At 29.1% G+C, this 20,904-nt stretch overlaps 2 pseudogenes; both read right to left on the bottom strand.

Annotated features, from left to right (window-relative positions):
• Positions 1-142: 142 nt before the first annotated feature.
• LOC129297469 (putative phospholipid-transporting ATPase 9) lies at positions 143-5,546 on the bottom strand (annotated as a pseudogene).
• A 9,521-nt stretch (positions 5,547-15,067) lies between these two features.
• LOC129297470 (U4 spliceosomal RNA) lies at positions 15,068-15,179 on the bottom strand (annotated as a pseudogene).
• Between the last annotated feature and the right edge of the window lie 5,725 nt (positions 15,180-20,904).

Raw genomic sequence — 20,904 nt, forward strand, 5'->3', positions numbered from 1 at the left:
AACCGTTCCAAATATCTGAACTGTGCAAAATTGCAACATCACTAGACATAACAGCGCCTGATATAGGTTTAGGAAAATAAAGGGTGTTAGAAAATGAAATGAAAGGAAAAGCTAATTAAACTTTGGCAACTACCCAGGTTACCTGCATTCCTTCAACGCCACTGATTCCAATCCCTATATCTGCCTCTTGAAGCATCCCCACATCATTAGCTCCATCACCAATAGCTAATGTAGTTTTTCCAGTGCCAGATTTAACCAGTCTCGTGACCTTGAAGGAAGAAACCAATAAAAAGAAAATATTCTGATGAACTGACATGAATGATGGCATTATCTCTAAGAAGAGAGGAAAGACAAAATAGATTTGGACGTACCAATGCCTTCTGCTTGGGCGAGGAGCGACAGCAGATAACAGATGCACAGCTAATTGCAAGGTCCAGAAACATGTTCTTCATTTCATCCTCTAGAGCATAAACAAGAGATTTTCCATCAATAATCAGAGCAAATGCTTGCTGAGAGGTCCCACTGGATCCAGCAAGCTGGGCTCGGCCTTCAGATATCTGGTGGCGGACACTTTCTCTTGATGCCTTAAAAGATGAATCAGCATAAATATATGAGGAGACTATCTTCTAACGGAAAGCTTAATAATGGTAAAACAAATGGAAATTAACGGAATAAAAGAAGAAAATCTATCACATCATGTAAGTAACATCTTATAAGTCCAGGTATGCAACCATGCATTGCATCTTTAGTAATCAGGAACTAAAAATCAATGCTCCATATGCAAACCACATATTCACAAGAACTAGGTAAACAGCTAAAACTTGTTTTACCTTGGCAATGGAAATTTTGTCCCCCTCCTTCTCCAATGTTTGAATTTCTGGAGTCTCCAGATGAATGATAATCTGCTTCATTCCTTGTCTAAGCAAACTACAAGCAAAACTGCAATTTTATACAGAAAAATGTCAGATATCTTACAAAGTTATTCCAGCCAACATCAAAGAGGCATATCACAATATAATACCCAATATTGATGGCAGTCTCCATTTTATCCCCAGTCAAAACCCAAATTTTAATTCTGCTTGAGCAAGCTTATCGATGCAATCAGGAACCTAAGAAAAGAAGAAGAAAAGAGGCATCCTTTTAAATCCTGTTCTAATTAATAAATATTCGCCTATGCAAGAAACATATGGTATTTTTCTAACTCACGCCATTCTGGAGTTTGTCCTCTACTGCAGTGGCACCAAGGAGGATTAGATTCCTCTCAACGTTATCTGATACTTCACCAATTAGCGTTTCCTTATCTGCACTGACTGAGTTTTTGGCTTCAGAAAATTTCTCATCAAACTCCTTATATTCTTCTTCATCTAGTTCACGATAGGCTAGTATGAGGGTCCTAAGACCTGCATCAGCATATTCATGCACATGCTTCATGGTTTTCTCTTCAAACTCTCTCCCACTCTTGGCAAGCCTTTCAAACATGACACTGCACATAACATGACAAATGGCTAGTCAATATGGTGAAAGGTGAAGTAAGAGCTTAAAAAAATTATTTACACTTTTAGAGGTTGGTTTATCTCAAACCTGTCAGCGCCTTTACTGAGTAGCAAAATTTTTCCCTCTTCATCTTTCACTATAACTGACATTCGCTTCCTTGCGCTATTAAATTCTAAAACATTGAGAAGTTTGTAGACCCTGCAAAATGAACCAAGTCATTGAATATCTAATATCCTATTAATCGGCACTTGACGTCGGAAAAAGAAATTTCCAATCAACAGTAGCTGACAACAGTTGAATCATGGACACCACATTATAGAAGTCATTGCACTTAGCATCGATTAGTGTGAAGAAATAAATTGAAATCTCAAACACCATGACAGTTCACTAGAAGGAACATGAACAGATATTAAGAAAAGTAAAGATGGCTTGAACAACATTCTAACCAATTTTTTCACAATTAAGACATTACAAAATAATATCAAATCATTAGCTGCACTTTGTCCCTGTCTAAGGAAGTCAAAATTTCAGGACCCACAAGTGTAAGCCAGGTTGGAAATTCACCTATTTGAACAAGAAGATTTAGTCTAGGTTCTCAAAAAAGCAAGGACTGAAAAATCTCCTTAAACTTCATGCCCCAACGGCAACTATTGAAAACATGTTAGGATTTCAGTTTAAAGATTCAAAGAGGTTTAGAAAACTCAGTTTACCATCCATCCATGTCTGGCTACTCTGAAGCCTCCGTTTTAAAAATTGAAATTGTCTTTCCAATCCCCAGTTTTCCCAACATCGTTCAGAGTTAGATTTGTAAACTAAGTTTGTTTAAAATTAAGCCTGCAAATGGATTTCCAAACACCGTCTAGACCAACAGCAGAAAAGAAATTACTATTTCAAGCTGTTCTATTTATTTATTTTTCAGAGAACTCAGGAGAAACAGAAAAATATAACTATTGCTGTTACAAACAAATACTTATGAGATTGCATGTGCCCTCTGCACTGAGAATCCAACCTAAAAAATTTGTATAAGCAATCATTGGGTAAAAAGAACAAAGCGAAAAGAAAAGACAACCGATCAAAGAAACAGACCTTTCAACTTTCTTGCCAGAAACTAGATCCAACTCATGAATTGACACACTAGTCTGAGTCCTTTTGTAGAACTCAAAGCCAAGTTCTCTAGCTGCAATAACAAATGCTGCTTCATCTGGAGATTCAGCCTCATACGAGACTTTTCCTGTGTCCTCGTCCACTTCAGGTATGGCTGTATGACAGATTGCCAATAAGCGGAAAAACTTTTGGATAATATCAGCATTTGGCTCATTAACCCATTTGCCATTCGTTATCCTTTCGTCTGAAAAATTAAAACCTTTGATGGGCGTTTTGGGCATCAGTAGAATCCCTGATTTCATCTAATTCTATGCCATTAACCTGTTCATGGATCAATGGCGAGCCTTTTCTTCTACCCATAGACTTCTCAACCTCTGTAATACCACGTCCATAAGCCACCCCAGCAACTGAACATTTAATGAACTCCATTGAGTTGCAGGTCAGAGTGCCAGTTTTATCAGAAAGTATTGTGTCAACCTGGCCAAGTTCTTCATTCAAGTTTGAAGTACGGGCATGAGCAGGCTTGTCTGCCTCTTCATAGTACATATGGATATCTTGATTGATGAAGATGCTCTGAAGGACTTTCACAATTTCTATTGACACGTACAAGGAGATTGGAATGAAGTAGCTATACAACATTAAGGCTGTTAAGGAATGATATATTGCAGCTGCTGCTGATCTTTTTGGATCAAAGAAAATTGTGGAACTATCTGGCCTTAGATACCACCTTTTCATCAATCCATTCTTCAAGTCATCTTTTGTTGTGATGCCAAAGACAACGGATCCAACAGATGACAATAGCAATAGCAAACAGAACATGAAATATATCACTTTGTCCATCTTCTTCTCGATCCTACTTCTCTTTGAAGGGGGAGCAGTAGAATTTTGTATTACTTTAGTGTCGTGACCAGTGAAAATAACAGCTCCAAATATGTAAGATGTATTTCGGAGTTTAGAGTCTCTCAAAAGAAGTTGCTGAGGAGAAAGAGGATATTGAAGCTCCTTAAAATCCAAGCTACCAATAAAAGAGTATAAATTTGCATTTGGATCTTCACATTTTACGGTCCCTTTAAAATACCTGAAGTTAAAACCCTCTTGCAAGTAAGAAGTTACCTCCAATCCTTGTTTCAACTTCAAATTTGTCTCTCCATCCAAATTCATGGTCTCAACATAACAGATAGCATCATCATAGCTGGATGAAAGCAACAGAAGGTCCGCTGGAAAGAATTCATCCTTCTCCACCTTCACAATATCCCCTACCATCAATTCTTCCACTGGGTATATTCGAAAACACCATCACCTTTATGCACTTGAACTTTCCTATTGTTCACCTCAATATCCTGCAAAAATAACGAAAATGTGTGATATAATTCCGTTTCTGACCATCCTATATTTAAATCAAATTATCAAGAATCTTCAAGCTCAGCAATTAATCTAACTTGGAATCTCAGAGATAACGTATTTGCAAGTATAGGAACTATATCAACAACCTTCACAATTCATCCTGTTCAAGCACTACATATCATGTGGATTATGACTTTACGAACACTGGTTTTCTTTAAGCCTCTGGACACTGCTGATCCCATAGATTTTTTAGTCACGCGAACTGTGACTCGCAAGAAAATCTAAATAGTATATTTAAACAGAACCTGGAAAACGTAAATGAGTAGACCTAGCGTGACTCGTTTTGATTCCATGACACTTTTGCTGACAAGGGTATGAAAAGAGAATCAACAAGTGGCAGAAAGTACCTGCTTTTTGCGACGCCAATCTTCAATACCTTCCTTCACCATGGTTGCACCAATGACGATTATCAGAGGAATAATAGCACTAACAGCCGAATAGGGGCAAGTTTGGTGAAGGATAAGACACCAGTGACTAAAAAATAAAAATTAGCTACTCTCCTAAACTGTTCAAACAGTGACTTAGGCAGGAAAGTAGCGAGAGTATATTTAGTAGAACTGACAGAATTATCTGGATAATTCTGAATTGCAGCCTCAGGGCTGTTCGGTTCATTGCAGAAGACAACCCTCGAATAGCCTCTTCCTCCAATATTTGAATAATCTTCTTTGAATGATGATCTCCCACAGGTGAATGAATAGATCTTGCTGAGACGCAGCTTTCTTCTTCTTCTTTCATCCCTCATTTTTTCCTCACCTCGCTTGTATTAAAAAAAAAAAAAAGATGAATTGACTATCAAGAGGTAGATGAACCCAGTAAAATGAACTTGTTTTGCTCTCTCCAAAAGCCGGTCTCAACTGAAAGTATCAAAATCAACTGTCAAAACAACAATTCTTAAAAAACCTCGAAGCAAGCAAGATATTCGGAGTGCTTGTTAATTTAAAGTAGCTCCTTTTAAGGACGAGATCCGTTACAGCCTCTCTAAGTACAACTACGTTGCCTTAGAAGCCCCTATAGCTGAATCACCCAAGCAAAAAAATATATGTATTTATGTATAGAGAGAGAGAGAGTGAGAGAGAGAGAGAGAGAATAGATATTGAACGACAGAAAAGCTCTCAAAAACTCAGTAATTTAACGAGGGAAAGAATGGCGCGTTCAACTAAATGTGAAATCTTTACAGGAAATGAGAAATACCCAGGAGAGTATCCACCCCTAGTGAACCAAGAAAAGAAACGATTTCGAGGAAGATCAGAGGAGAGGCAGAATTAAGAAATGAAAAGTCCGTGGATTTGGTCAGTTTTGTAACGATGGCGTGAGGAGAAGCTTGGGACAAAGACTTGAATTAAATCTCGCATTTTGACTTTACAATGGACAATATGGTGAACGCGCATTTCCTCCCGAGCGTGACGAATTCAAATAGCGACTAATTTTCCAGGAAAAACAGAGCCACGGGAAAATTTCCGCCCAAAGACCAAATAATAATAATAATAATAATAATAATAATAATAAAAGATCGATACGTAATACGTAGAAAAATGGAAATCGTCAACATGAAGTTTCCATGGAATAAGGAAAACAGAATGGTGGGTTTCGTTCTATTTCGCGGGAAAGCTATGGAGCTCATCAATGGTGGATTGGTCACTGAGCTGTCTCTGTCTAAATAATGAAGCTTCAAAATTATTAGTAATTAAAACAAGAAGAAAGACGAGTTGATCCATTTTTATATAACCGTGAAGTACTCCTAAAAAATTAAATAATACAATAATAATTACAACGTCCAAGATGAAAACACTAAACAGAGACGAGAGCTTGGGGATTTGTCGTCTTCTAACAAATATGAACCACGTTACCTTTGTTCAGTCACTGCAGAGGCAGGAAATCTGGAGAGGGAGAGAGAAGCATAGAATAATATAATATTACTTAATCTTTAATTATTATAATTATAAATAATTTGAGAAAAATAAAGTAGTATAATAATTAGGCAAGGGACGATGAAGAAGGAAGATGTTTGGGCATTGTATTGTGGATCGATGAGATGAACAATAATATTAATGCGCCGTCTCAGGAACTGAGTGAAGTTAATATGAAGGAACATTAAATAAAATTAAGTTAGAGAGATAAACACAGACTAAACCACGCGCCGAGACTAGTCAAATCCCATCCCAATCTTTTACCGTTCATGGTTTCTAAGGTTGCCAGAACTATTGTCAAGATTTACGACACGTCGTTCAAATTATTTAATGATGTTGATTTTTTTTTTAAAAAAAAAATATTACTATAACATTTTAAAAGTCAAGACTATTCCATAAAGTACTTTTAATTGAATGGGCAAAATTAATGTCATTTATTTTATATATTTAAATATATTTATATTCAATTAAATAATGATAAATAAATTTTAATATATTAATAAAATTAATGACAAGAGTTTTTATTATATAATAAAAAATTTATATAAGATCAATATATCTTGATTTAATTAAAAACAAACACATTAAGTATATAAAGTTAAGTATACAAGTTTTTTTTAATTGAATTACACTTTTAATTTTAATAAGCCAGTTAATTGCTTTTAAAACTACACATTTTTTACATGTTTACTGTTATTTAATAGTATGTCTCAATTAAATTTTTTTATTAATTATGTCTTTAATTAAGAGTACTTTTGAGTAAGAAAAACTTATTAATTACACCTTATAAGATTCAAAATGCTTTATATTTTTTAACATGATATTTTAAAAATATTTTATAATATTAAATGGATGGAGGATTGTTATAAAATAAACTATTATATTCCATCTAATCCTGTAGTGTGAGGGTGTGTAAATCACTTTTAACTATTTCATTAAACATATAAAAGATAATTAAATCATTAATATTTTCTAAAGAAAGAATTTTAAATTTACCTTTACAAAGTCAAGTTTAGTTGAATTGAATTTCAACAAAGTTTAGAACGTGTATCCAGATTTAACAAGCATTTATAAATGTACTCATAAATCATCAATCAATAGGATTATCACATCTATAGTGAGAACTAATCACATGACTTTATAATTTATGATCAAATCTTAATCAATTAAACTAACTTTTATTAAAAAAAATCATCTTTATTAAATACATAGTCATTGAAAACATGTTCTCCCTTGCATGTAACCTTTTACCTAAATGCAACTTTGCAAAATGTATTATATATTATATGGACCACAAAAAATTTAGAAATAATCTTATCTCGTGTGCTGGAAGTAATACTTTTGACGAAATTTCTTTTTGAGAATTTATAAGGTGATCTTGCACATATGAATTTTCCTTTTCTTTTAGATAGAAAGATAACCCAATTATTATGGTTCCAATGTTCTATCATCATTGGAAACACTTTTGGTCAAAAATGACAATTTTTCGCCTGCACATGCCAACTTTTTTTGTTCCCACGCTTTCTACTTTAAATTTTGAGTTAATCATAATTTAGTTAATTGCCGTGAAATTGATTACACTTTTAGTTATTCTTTAACGTTTTAGATGCTGGGGATCTCATGCGTTTCTTGGTCAAGATTTCATGCAAAGTTCATAATTAGCATTAACACTTAATTTTTTATTTAAAAATACAATCATTTGTCCATATAATTTTATCAAATTTTATTTTAAATTTCTATAAATTTTTTAATATTTTTATTCTTATAATCCTTGTAATGTAACATCATCAGATATTTAAAAAAAAACATCACTCAATCTTGCTTGAACAGAAAATAATGAAAAACTACAAGAATTAAATGTAAAATTTGATGAAATTATACGTACCCGTAACTTTGTTTTTCCTCTTTTTTATTTATCTTATTTTGTATGTGCATCTCATACAACTCATTGATAAAAAAAATTGGAATACGGTAAGCAAAGTCTTTTTTTCTGTGTAGTGCCCACGTATCTTGAGCTTGCTCCATGTTGATAAGATTTTAATGAGATCCAGACTAATTCAAATTAAATCATGCAGCCGCAGTTATATTTTTAGAATTTGAATTCAATACTTTAATTTGTGAATAAATAGTCGCGTGTCAAAAAGTTTTCAAATTGACCAAAACAACTCTATTTGCGAACTGAAATACAAAAATCAACAATAATTTGGACCAAAACGACTTTAAAACTTCTATTCTAGAATGTCATAATTTTGGACCTACGCTGCTGTCTCATTAACAAATTGACTATATTAACAAATAAAACAGAAATACAAAATCAAAGGTTCAAAACTTGACAGTAAAAACAAAAGTAGAAAAATACAGTTTGTAATTGGTATAATTATAACTACATTTCTGAAAAGAAACACGAGTAAAATGCTGGAGTATCTGCTTTATGTCTTGGTAAAGAATTTTGTGACTTTAAAGGAGGAAATAAATTTCCTTTGTTGAGTTTTAGCACCAAATCACCAAGTTGGATAGAAGAATCCCAATGATTTTGCTAGAAGTTATTGATCTAAAGGAGTACACTTCGAAGACAAACCGCCATGAAGATGTCAGGTGCTATCAAGTCAGATCCATAAAGGATGAGATGCTAATGTTCTATACCATTCAAGAAAATGTTCATTGAACAATAAGGTTTCTTTATTTTCTTGAACTTACATGTATGAATTTCCTAATATGGTAATTGATGCAATGATGTTCTTATGCTCTTATCATTTGCAAACTCTGTATTTCATATATGATGAATTAAAAGATCGAATCCATTAGCATGTTTCCAATTATAAGTAGATCTAATGCAGAGTAGATCTTGCTTAAAATCCTGAATGAAAGATTCAGACACTTTTTTCATATTTTGATAAAGGGAAAGATTCCTGAACATCTAAACTTTATGAAGTAAGAGGAAAATATTTACTAACAACTCTATTTCTTGGTTTTGATACAAAACCTTCAAAACTTATAAAATTCATTGAGAGACCAATCTCTGAAACGAATAAAGATATGATGGACAGAGCTCCAAGCTAAATAACTTTAATGAGTGGACATTCACAAAAGAGATAATTTATGATTTATTGGGTGTCACAGCCAAAAACTCAGTGCAGAGAGCAATTTAAATGATGAGTATTTAAAACATCATCTATAAAAATAGCCATGTGAATTAGCTTCCAAATGAAAAGCAGAGTCTTATGAGGAAGGTACAATTTCCAAAGAAAATTCCAAATACATTCATTTGCATAAGGGCTAGTTGTTATAATAAGCAATAGCTTAGTGAACCCTCTTTGGCAAAATAATGCTCAGTACCCAATACGAGTTTATCCTTTCCATCAATGAATGATATTGGAGTGCTAAGTATGAACTTAACAATTGCTTCATCATACAAAGCTTTGATAGTAGAACTATTCCAACAAGAAGCAGTCCAAGTTGGGACTTTTAATAGTAAAATCAGATACCTTTGTGAGCGTTATAGAATCCATTTGAATTTCAGTTGGGTATAATTGATTATAAAAATAATTGATTAATATAATTAATTTTGATTATAATCAATTATGTTATAATAGAATCTGTTTGGATACTATTTTTTTGAAATTAATTTTAATAGAATTAAAAATATTTGAATAATTCAGTCAAAATCAATTTTAGCTATGCAAATTACCGTAAAGAAAATTACTTTTCAAAATTAAATTATTGATAAATGTATATCTAATGTTATTAAATTGTTAAAGTTTATTTAAGAAGTAAAATATATTATTTAAATTATATATTTGATTAATTATAAAAGTTTAAATTATATTAATATTGTAACAGTAGAATTATATCAAAAATTGATTTTTAATCTTGGGAAGCTGCCTTTGGGAGATTATATCAAAAATCAATTTTTGGCTAATAATCAATTACTTAAAAATATTGCTGTTTGGATAACTTTCACTAAAAAATCAATTTGGCTCAGAAAATCAATTTTATGTCTTATCCAAACAAGCAGATAATCTCTTAAAGATTTGGCTGAACCTGAATATGTTTCCACCAATGAGTGCAAGTAAAAGAGATGTCTTCTCTGTTACTAACCTTCCAGTGGAGAGTTTTTTTTGATGATGTCTGCAGCCTTGTAAATCCCTTTCTAGTACCATGAGTTTCAAAGTATTACCAAGAAGAGATTTCATTTTGACGAGATAAGTAGTTCTCTTTTTGATCACAAATTCCCCAGACAAAGGCAAGTAAAATCAATATAACTGCGTTCATGCATTCGACTATCCGTATACTATATTTCTTCATTTCACCGAAAAGAAAAAAATTTACAAATATGTGGTATATATTATTGAAAATCTTTTTTCAAAAAAAAGTGAAATTCAAAATCGAATATCGTCTAAACTAGATAATTTCTTACGCATTCATCCATTCGACTATTCATATACTATATTTCTTCATTTCATCAAAAATAAAAAAATTATACAAATATGTAATACTAATCAAAATAGAAAATCCTGTAAACTAGATAATCTCTTACGCGTGCATTCATCCATTCGATTATTCGGACAGAGAGTGATACAAAATATAATTATGTATAGAGTTTATCTAGTATATCTTAATGACATCCTTTCATACTTTTTAGGTTAAGGGGTAAAAATGTCTCAAAAATTTTTAAATATCCTTATATTTTAATTGGAGCAATCTTTGTCTAAAAACTTTTAGTAATTTTTTCACATCGTCAGGGTTAAAACCCTTCAAAAATGAGGAAAGGATTGAAACCCTGGCAAAGCATTCCCCGTGACAATAGCGATTCTCAAGCACATTAAAGAGGTAGGGGATTGAGAGTGAGAAACAAAGGGGAAGAGAGAGGGAAAACACCTATTTTTTTTTTTTAAATATCAAGTGTCCCCACATGGCAAGGAAAGTCGGACAAAAAACCAACCCTAACAATAAGGCAAAATTGTAACTTTTTTTAAAAATTTTGAACTAAAATTATTTCAATTAAAAAATAAAGATACTTAATACTCGAAAATTAAATTACACTCATTATATTTTGTACTTTTTTTATTTAAATTATTTAGTATGCTTTTACAGTTTACACACACACATGAAGGTTTGAACAGTTAACCTCTACCCACGCCACACCTTTACCGCCTAAACTAGTCTCAGGTGGCTAAATATTTTGTCTTTTATGAAGATAATTATATTTGAATTACGGTTTTTATCATATACTCCCTCCGGTCCCATTTATAAGTCCAATTTTAGAAGGTGTATTTGGTTCCATTTATAAGTCACGGTGCGTCTTTTAGGTAATATTTGAGAGGTATTTCCAAAATTACCCTTCATGAGAGAGAAAAAGTAACAGGACATTATTTTTTAGATTTGTTATATAGGGGTATGTTTGGAATTTTACTTACTTTTATTCCTTGTACTTTTATTGTATTGGTATTGATGAGGTTGGTAGAAATGACTTATAAATAGAACCGGAGGGAGTATCAACTAAACACGTTTTGTACAGTATGTTAGACAAAACAAACGTTTTTATATAATGTACAAAAATTAAGGCAAGTTACAACTTATAAATAATATAACATGACATAAATTATACATTTTATGTCAATCGAAGAAATTAAAATAAAAATCAAACTTATTAAATTTAACAATTATACTAAATATCGTAATGAAAATTAAATTATTTGAAATTTACACATACTTTTTGAAGACAAAAAGCTAAGATTTCAATTATTTTAATTTTAAATAATTATTTTTTGTCATCATAACTGCTGTTTTTATTAAATTTAAATCATTTTGGTATTGGTATGTTATAAGTGAAAAGTTGAATAACAAATAAATTCCATTTCCATGCACTAATTATTGTATATTTATATGGCATTGGACTTTACAGGCCGAGTAATAAGCATGGGAGCACATTTAGTGCTCGCCGTGCTCGTCACTCTTAAAACAATTTAAATGATCCAAATTAAATTATTTATTTTAAAATTTTTATTTTTTAAAATAAAAAAATAAAATTTTGAATAAATATATTTATTAATAACATATATCATTTATATTTAATTAAATCAGTCTAAATTTAACATTATTTTTATAATTTTTATAAATTAAAGAAATAAATTTACTTTGAACTATTTTGAATCTGATAGTATATAAATTAAAAATTTTAAATTTAAACAGTACAAACTAAATTTGTATGGTCAATTTATAAAAAAATAATATTAAATTTAGACTCATCTAATTAAATATAAATAATACATGTTAATAATAAATATATTTATGTAAAATTTTATAAATTTTATTTAAAAAATAAAAAATAAAAAAAGTAGTTTAATCTAAACGATTCAAATTATTTGAGGAGTGATGAATGCATGTCCCTGATGAACACCAAATGTGCTCCCTAATAGGCATCGGTTCTACTTCTACATATCCGTTCTTGTGCATTTGTTATGTTGAACATTTATTATATAATAATAAATCAGTCATTATTTCTGTGTATTACATGGATCACGAGACAAGCCGAACTTTAAATAGTTTATCAATAGTTGAGTTTGGTAAATATATTATATTGGATACCATTTTATTCAAGATAAGATAATGCATTAAATATAAATATTTTCTTTATAAAATTTAAATATTAATTTATCATGTTATAATAAAAATTAAATTTTTTCATTAAACTCATCCCTCATTGCTCATTGGTGTGACAGTGATTTTTTACTAAGTAAAATAAGTGGTTTCCATATATTAATATTGGGGTAATGAAACTTTTCAAACCATAAAATTTACTTTAGTTATTAATTTAGTTCATCTAATTTAATTTTATTTTCTTAAATTATTATTTGAGCGCTTCAAATTTTAAAACACAAATTGTCCCTTAAAATAATGTAATATGTAAATTATATTGATAACTTAATGTGTATATATAGCTAAATAAAAATAAAGTAACCCTCAAAATAATATAATTTTTAAATATAAGCATTTATACTATGTTTTGTTCTTTCATTTTCTTAAATTATAGAGCATTTTTTCTAACTAAATAATTGCAGTTCCTTTCAATAAACTACATACTTGTCATTAATATTCTGTTATGTATATCGACAAATTTTGATATTGTTATTTTCTTTTTAATTAAATTTAAAAAATGAAATCAATAATTAGAATAAATTAATTTAAGAGATTATAACTTACTTATGCCTTTAATATTTTATCCCATTTAAAGAAATCAAAGTTTGCAGATAAGCTCTTTGTGCATGACCAGTGTTAACTTTTGTTCCAATAAATATAAAATTTATTAAAAAAAAATTACATGTTGACACACATGCATGGCAATTCATGGGACAGCGACCAAGAGGCAGATGAGGAAGACAAAGAGATTGGCAGAGGTAGACTTTGTCATTTAATTTGTCTGATTCTGAAATGAGCGTCAGTCTGAGCCACGTGAGCCAATTATATATTGACACTTCACCGCATCCATGAATGCCACCTCTGGGAGTGGTTGGATCTTCTTCACCTGCCATCATAACTGTATTCTGCCACGTCAAATTTTTTTATTTTTTTATTTTTTGACAGAATTACACACAAATTCTCTACAATTACATTTTACTATCATAAGGTCATGAGCCAAAAAACTTTCACAAGGTGACTTTTTTTTTTTTTGAGCAAACACAAGGTGACTTAATAAAGAAAAAATGACAATCGACTTTTACTTTAATAAGTTTATCTTACTCCCACCAGATCAAAATATAAAATATTAATAATTAATTCATGTTGTTGAAACTTTAATTTTTTTAAAAAAATTCATCTTTTTAATTATACTCTCATTAAATACTCTATATATATTTTTGATAATGGTTATTAAAATTTCAATGTATCATTTTTTTAAAAGAGTAATAAATAAAGTAAGGGTACAATTGAAAAAATAATTGTAAAAATTACCTAATACTCTCTCCGTCTCAAATTATAGGGTATTTTTAAAAGAGTTTTTTTATTTTAAAATATAAAATACTTTGTGTAAATTAAAGTTTAATTAAATATACCAATTTCAATATTACCCTTTGTCTCACTATGATTAATTTTCATCCTTTCTCTTTTCAATATATTAAATGATGAGTATTTTTAAAAATTTATATATTTATTTTAGAAAGATAAGGTTGTTAATTATATTAATGAAGTTTATTGGTATATAAAATTTTATCTAAAAGTATTTTATAATTTGAGACAGAAAAAGTATCATATATTTTAGATCAAATAAGACTTATAAAGAATGCATTATATTATGGTTCGGAGGGAGTATGATACTTAAATGCATTGTGACGACTTCAAAGTAATTCTCCCAAAATTTTAATTTTATTATTTACTCCCTTCAAATCAAACTCTTAGTCATTGATAACTAATTCATAGTTTTCAAAAAATATTATTTAAAATGTTAATTTTTTAAAAAATTTACTCTTTGATAATGACAATTAAAATTTTAATACATTATTTTTTTTCAAAAATAGTAATGAATGATATAAGGGTATAGTTAAAAAAATAATTATAAAAATTATCCAGAATGCCTTATATATTTAATCAAGTAAGACTTCTAAAATATGCTTCCTCCATTAAAAATGTAAAGTATTTTTTGAGGAGTTGGATATTCAAAAATGTAAGATATTTTTAATTTTTTAAAATATAATCACTGCCTTATTTTTTCAAAGTACCCCTATTGATAATGACTTTATATTTATTGTAAGGTATTTAATAAGGATAAATATAAAAAAATAAAATTAATTAAAAAGTAGGTAATTACTTTATTAAAAAGTAAGATTTGATTAAAAATAACTTTTATTTTTAAGATTTGGTACATTATATTGTGGTCCTCAAGGAGTAATTCATTAGTTCTTGTCTACTCCTCCCTATATTTCTCAATATAAGACATAGACAATGACTTTGCAATTCTAAAAAAACTTAGTTGTAATATTAATTTTTTTTAAAAAATTGTACAAATTTTTTAATTATATCTTCAATAAATATTTTAACATTGATGGTTGAAATTTCAATAAATTTTTTATAAAAATAAATAATCAATGAAGTAATGGTATAATAAAAAACAAAAGAATTAATCAATATCTTATATTTTGACTATTATAAATCTAAAAGGGCTTCTATTAAATAGTTTTCAACCATTGGCCAAAAAAAAAAAAAAGTTTTCAACCGACAATGGACGCGCCTCGGTTAGAACCTTACTGGCTGCGCCATTGTTCCTAGCGCAAAGATTATCTAAAAGAGCTTCTGGAAACTTAATTGTTCTCGACTCGTGTATTTTTGTACAAACTATAGAAAGGGCAGGCTCAGCCAATCATGTTACTGGGAACCACATGTCAATGATGGGTATGATTTTTTTTTATCAATTTGAAAATTTAATTTAATTTGGTGTAATCTATGCCTTAAAAATTTTTTATTTAAGTGTATATACATAATCTGAAATTAAAATAATAACATCATAATTCATAGTAACTATCATGCTTTAAAAACTAAATTTAATGTCAAAACTTAAATATTAAAAACTTTAAATTTAAGTAATTCAATTTGTATTTTTTGGCCATTAAGTAATTAAATTTGAATTTTGCCAGTTCACACCGATAATGAGCATGTGATGGACTTATAAAATGATTATACATATATAATCATGAACTTATGGAAAAAGACAAACAATAAGGAAGAAAGGCAAAATATCACATGTATCCTCCTATAAATATTAGCCTCCTTATACAAAATACACGATCATCAAATTTTTGGAAGTTATTTGGGAATTTATGATCAAACTTTGCTTTTACTTGCGCGATTTAAAGAGTCAGTTTGATTAATAAAGAACCCATTTGTTTAAAGTTAAAAAATAAGTAATTTTTATGTAGTTTAGAGATTTTAGAAAATAAAAAATTATTTTGTATAAATTTTATAAAAAATAGACATTATTTTATATTTGGTTATAATAACAAAAAAGTAATTATTAATTAGTTACTTTTAAATTTTATGATATCTTTTTTTATTTCATGAAAATAATTTATTATTATATTATTTTAAAATTTTATAATATCTTCACATATCTCACCTTCTTAAAGCACATACTTTTATTTATTGTATTAGATTATTTTCAAAAACTACTTAAAGTAGCCTTCTAAAATTCTAATTATTTTTAAAAATTTAAACAAACATCATAAAGATTTACAAGATATATATATATATATTAAAAAAATAAGTGCTTATTTTATGAAATAAGTTAAAACAAATGCAGCTTAGATTATGCAATTAATTACTTAATTAATTAATTAAGTCGGCTTGAGACGCAAAAGGAAAGACCCAAATGAATGCGACCATAATGACTACATACAATTTGTCATTTGTTAATGGCTGCTATTCCACGATATTTTTTTATTCCCTCGAATATATTCCAAATTCATTCAACGATAATATTATTTATTTATTTTTCAATCCATCATCGTACCGAACGTGAAACTGACTATTGAAATTTATGTTTTCATATTTCACATTCAATATATATATATATATATATATTTATCATCATTTTGAATTTCCAAAACAGCATCAATTACTGTTTATTTAATAATACTCTTATCTTATTTTTACGAATTTTTAAAATATAGTACAACTTGTCAATGACATGGGCTTTTTTATTAATATACTATATATAATTAAAAAAATAACCTAAATGCTACACAGTGAAAAGTATTTATCAAGGTACTGAAAATTAAATCGACCATTAAACCAGTTGAGATCAAGGGTCAGGGGTTCAACTGGAGTTGAATTAAGAGTCAACCAAAAGTCAAATCGATCATAATAAAATAAAATAATTTAAATAAAAACATATCATCCAATACTTAATATTAAATTATGGCAGTGAAATTACACATAAAAATATCGAAGCTTGAGCACATGATTGAGCACACTTAAACACAAAAAATAGATGCAATATTTAAAAACAAAACTATCCTAAACAAACACGGCTATAAGTCTTGGAGCAGATCATAAATCAAACAATCCTAAATAGTACAGTATATGCATGCCTTCCCATTCATAAATATATTAAAGCCATCACTTTTTCTTAAGTAAATAATTGAAATTCAATAAAGATATGATTTAAAAAATTAATAACGGTATATAATGATTAAAAATGTTGTGATTTTTTTAATAAATCAAGCAACATAATAAAATTTTTAAAGAAATATGTACAAAATATTTTAAACACCTTACAAACAATAATGAAGGTAGTATGACTTCATTTAGAATTCATACAAATACATACAGCTTCATCACCTAAAAAAATACATACAGCTTCATGTGAATTTCAAAAGGGGGAAAAAGATCATTATCTTTCTTCTTCTTATTGGTGACTACACTTAACAACCCAACAATAGCAGTGACTTATGATGAACTCAAGTAAACGTTATGAATTGAATCATATAGTTCTGTGGTAAGTATTGAATAATTATTTTTGTTGAAAAATAAGGTCTTGGAGAAAATCATAAAATCAAACATACTCTGATCTTTGGAATCATTTGATATTAAAGGCAAAGCCAATAGATAGATAAGGAATCAAATATAAAGATTATCAGATATAGAGCAACGAGCCAGTAAAGTTCTTGATTGAGTAGGGAGAGGGAGAGAGAGCAACTACCTGAAGCACGAGGATAGGAAGGCGAATTGAAGGCTGAAGCTCACCCTCAAGGATAAGGATGAATGGATGATCAACGGCAACAACAACAAGACCGATAGTAACAATAGCAAGACAAGACCTTTGAAGCTCGAAGAGTGAACGATGGAGAATGAGGTTCAAGCGATAGCTTGAAGAGACGAAGATGGAGAACAAGCAGTGGAAGGATGAAGGAAAGGAAGACTAAAGATTCAATTGAACTCTCAACTCTGTCTCAAGCCTCAACTCTATTTGATAAACTGAAGTGAAGTAGATGAAGAAGCATTACTATTTAGGGCTGCTGGATTTTCTTTTTATTTTTTTTAATTTCTAACCCCTAAAACAACATCATTTTGGGGTCAAAATTTTAAAAAAATATTAACCCACCCAACTCGCTTGACCTATAAGGTTAGGCGGGTTGGTACAGGTTAACTTAAATCAATTATGGACACTTCAATTCAAAAAACCAGATCGGACAGATGGTCGGGTCACCAATTCGATCAGATTCTAAAAACAATGGTATTTACTAGAATACCGCATTGAAAATCATTCAAACCAAGAATGATTTTGTAATTGTGAAGAAATCGTTCAGACTGAGAAGGATTTTCTAGTCAAAGATTATTTTTTTATTCAATAAAAAGTGAAATCGTTCAAGAACAATTTCAGCTTTTTTTCTTTGACATCACATAATATTTGCTATCAACCATGTCTTTCTTTCCGTTATTATTATTATCACCCCTTTTTACTTCTCTCAAAACTATTTAATTCAAGTCTTATTATATTCCACCTTTATCATCAACCATTTTCAACTCACCCACTTCTATTCATTTCGAATCGTTCATGCCTTTACTTGATAATCTCACACTATTTTTGTTTGAATACAATACTTTTACTTTTGAACATAGTAGACCATCAAATGAAGCATATGTCACTCCTTGACGGTCGATTTCTTTAGTTGAATCACCTTAGTTTGATTTAAATACACTGACTATACAAATAAATGAAACACTTGAATTTTAAGAAGATGAGAAGATATAACAACAATAACAACCACAACGTATGAGGAAAAGAACAAGATGTGGTGTCGGAAGTTACTATTTGTTATGTAAATTAATTTTTACTTTTCATTCATGTAACTTAACCATTTATTACTAATTTATTAAATTAAAAATTATCAACAATAAATAAATAATTATTTAAAAATTATCAATAATAAATAAATAATTATTAGGTTTTATGAGAATTAATAATAAATGCTTAAGTTATATGAATGAAAAAAGCAAAAATTAATTTACTTCACAAACAGTGACTTCCGGCACCACATCTTGTTTTCATTCTCATACATTATTGCTGTTATTGTTGTTGTATCTTTCCATCTTTTTGAAATTCAAGTGTTTCATTATTTGTGTAGTCAGCAAATTTAAATCAAAATAAAGTGATTCAACTAAAGAAATTGACTGTTAAGAGGTGACATATGCTTCATTTGATGGTCTATTTGTGTTCAAAAGTAGAAATATTGTATTAGTAAAAAATAGTGTGTGATCATCAAGTAAAGGCATGAAGGATTCAAAATGAGTAGGATTGGATGAGTTAAAAAGAGATGATAACAAGGGTGGCATGTAATAAGACTTGAATTGAGTAAGTTTGAGAAAGGTGAAAAGGGGCGATGATAATAATGAAAGAAAGTAAGATATTATCGTGATTGATAATTAATATTATGTTATCTTGTTTTCATTCTCATACATTATTGCTGTTATTGTTGTTGTATCTTTCCATCTTTTTGAAATTCAAGTGTTTCATTTATTTGTGTAGTCAGCGAATTTAAATCAAAATAAAGTAATTCAACTAAAGAAATTGACTGTTGAGAAGTGACATATGCTTCATTTGATGGTCTATTTGTGTTCAAAAGTAGAAATATTGTATTAGTAAAAAATAGTGTGTGATCATCAAGTAAAGGCATGAAGGATTCAAAATGAGTAGGATTGGATGAGTTAAAAAGAGATAATAATAAGGGTGGCATGTAATAAGACTTGAATTGAGTAAGTTTGAGAAAGGTGAAAAGGGGCGATGATAATAATGAAAGAAAGTAAGATATTATCGTGATTGATAATTAATATTATGTTATATCAATGAAAAAAGTTGAAATTGTTCTTGGCTTGAATGATTTCACTTTTTTTTGAATTAAAAAAAAAATATTTGATTAGAAAATTGTTCTCAATCTAAATGATTTTTAATGAAGCATTTTGATAAATACTTTTTACGGTACAGCATTTATGTAATCTCTTTTATTATATATAATGTATTGGGAAAAAAAAAAAAACTAACAAGTTGCCTTGACAGCACTTTCCTTTCTTAAAAGAAATGTTGAACAACAATCTAATTTTGTCGTACTTGTGCGTGTGTTTTCAGTTCAATTATATAACATAAATAAATATAATGCAACACTACGGAAATATTAAAAATTTAAAAAAATTGTGACATATTTTAATTTTATTTTGCAAACTATGCACTAAAATCCTAGATAACAGATATTATATAAAAAATAAAAATCCTACATGACAGATTAAAATAAAAAGGTAATATTTTACTTCTTCAAAATTTTAATTTTATTTTGTAAATTATGCACTAAGATCCTCGAGAGCTTGATGCATATTATGATTTATCCAATAAATTAAAAGGAAGCCCCAATTTTTTTTGAAATGTAAACAAGCCCCTCATATTGCTTAATAAGGAAAAAAGGGGAAAAGGGTATGAATAAGTAAAAAAAAAAAAGGACAATTACAAACAGATCCCACAAAAAAAAATTAATTATTGCAAGATTTATTGGTAGTTGAATTAAACTATATTGATAATTTTTAATTGTCAATAAACCTTACAATAATTAATTTTATTGTGTGAAACTTTAATGTAATTTTTTTTAAAAGGTTGAATGCACATATTTGTGCCCAATTAATAAAAGGATGTAAAAAGACGTTATTATTATTAAATGTAAAATAATTTTTCTCATTCTCGATCAGCATGATAGTTGGTTAAAAGGTTTTTACAGATGCCTTGTCTGTGATCTTAATAATGCTACTAAATTTTCGGGCATCTAAAACAGTCTTGCCTTTTGTTTTAGGGAAAATTTTGCTAAAATCAATGTTAATTCCAACTCAATGGAAACACTTATTCTTATTAAAAGTGAGCATTCTCAAAATCACTCGTTCTTTAACATCATCATAAGGATCAAATATTTTATTGTGAATGGCAAGACTGGATCATCACCTTAAATCATGTTTGCAGAGAGACTAA

Source organism: Prosopis cineraria, unplaced genomic scaffold (assembly GCF_029017545.1).
Source record: "Prosopis cineraria cultivar Desert tree isolate PC_DT_omini unplaced genomic scaffold, ASM2901754v1 PC534, whole genome shotgun sequence".
NCBI classification, from domain to species: domain Eukaryota; kingdom Viridiplantae; phylum Streptophyta; class Magnoliopsida; order Fabales; family Fabaceae; genus Prosopis; species Prosopis cineraria.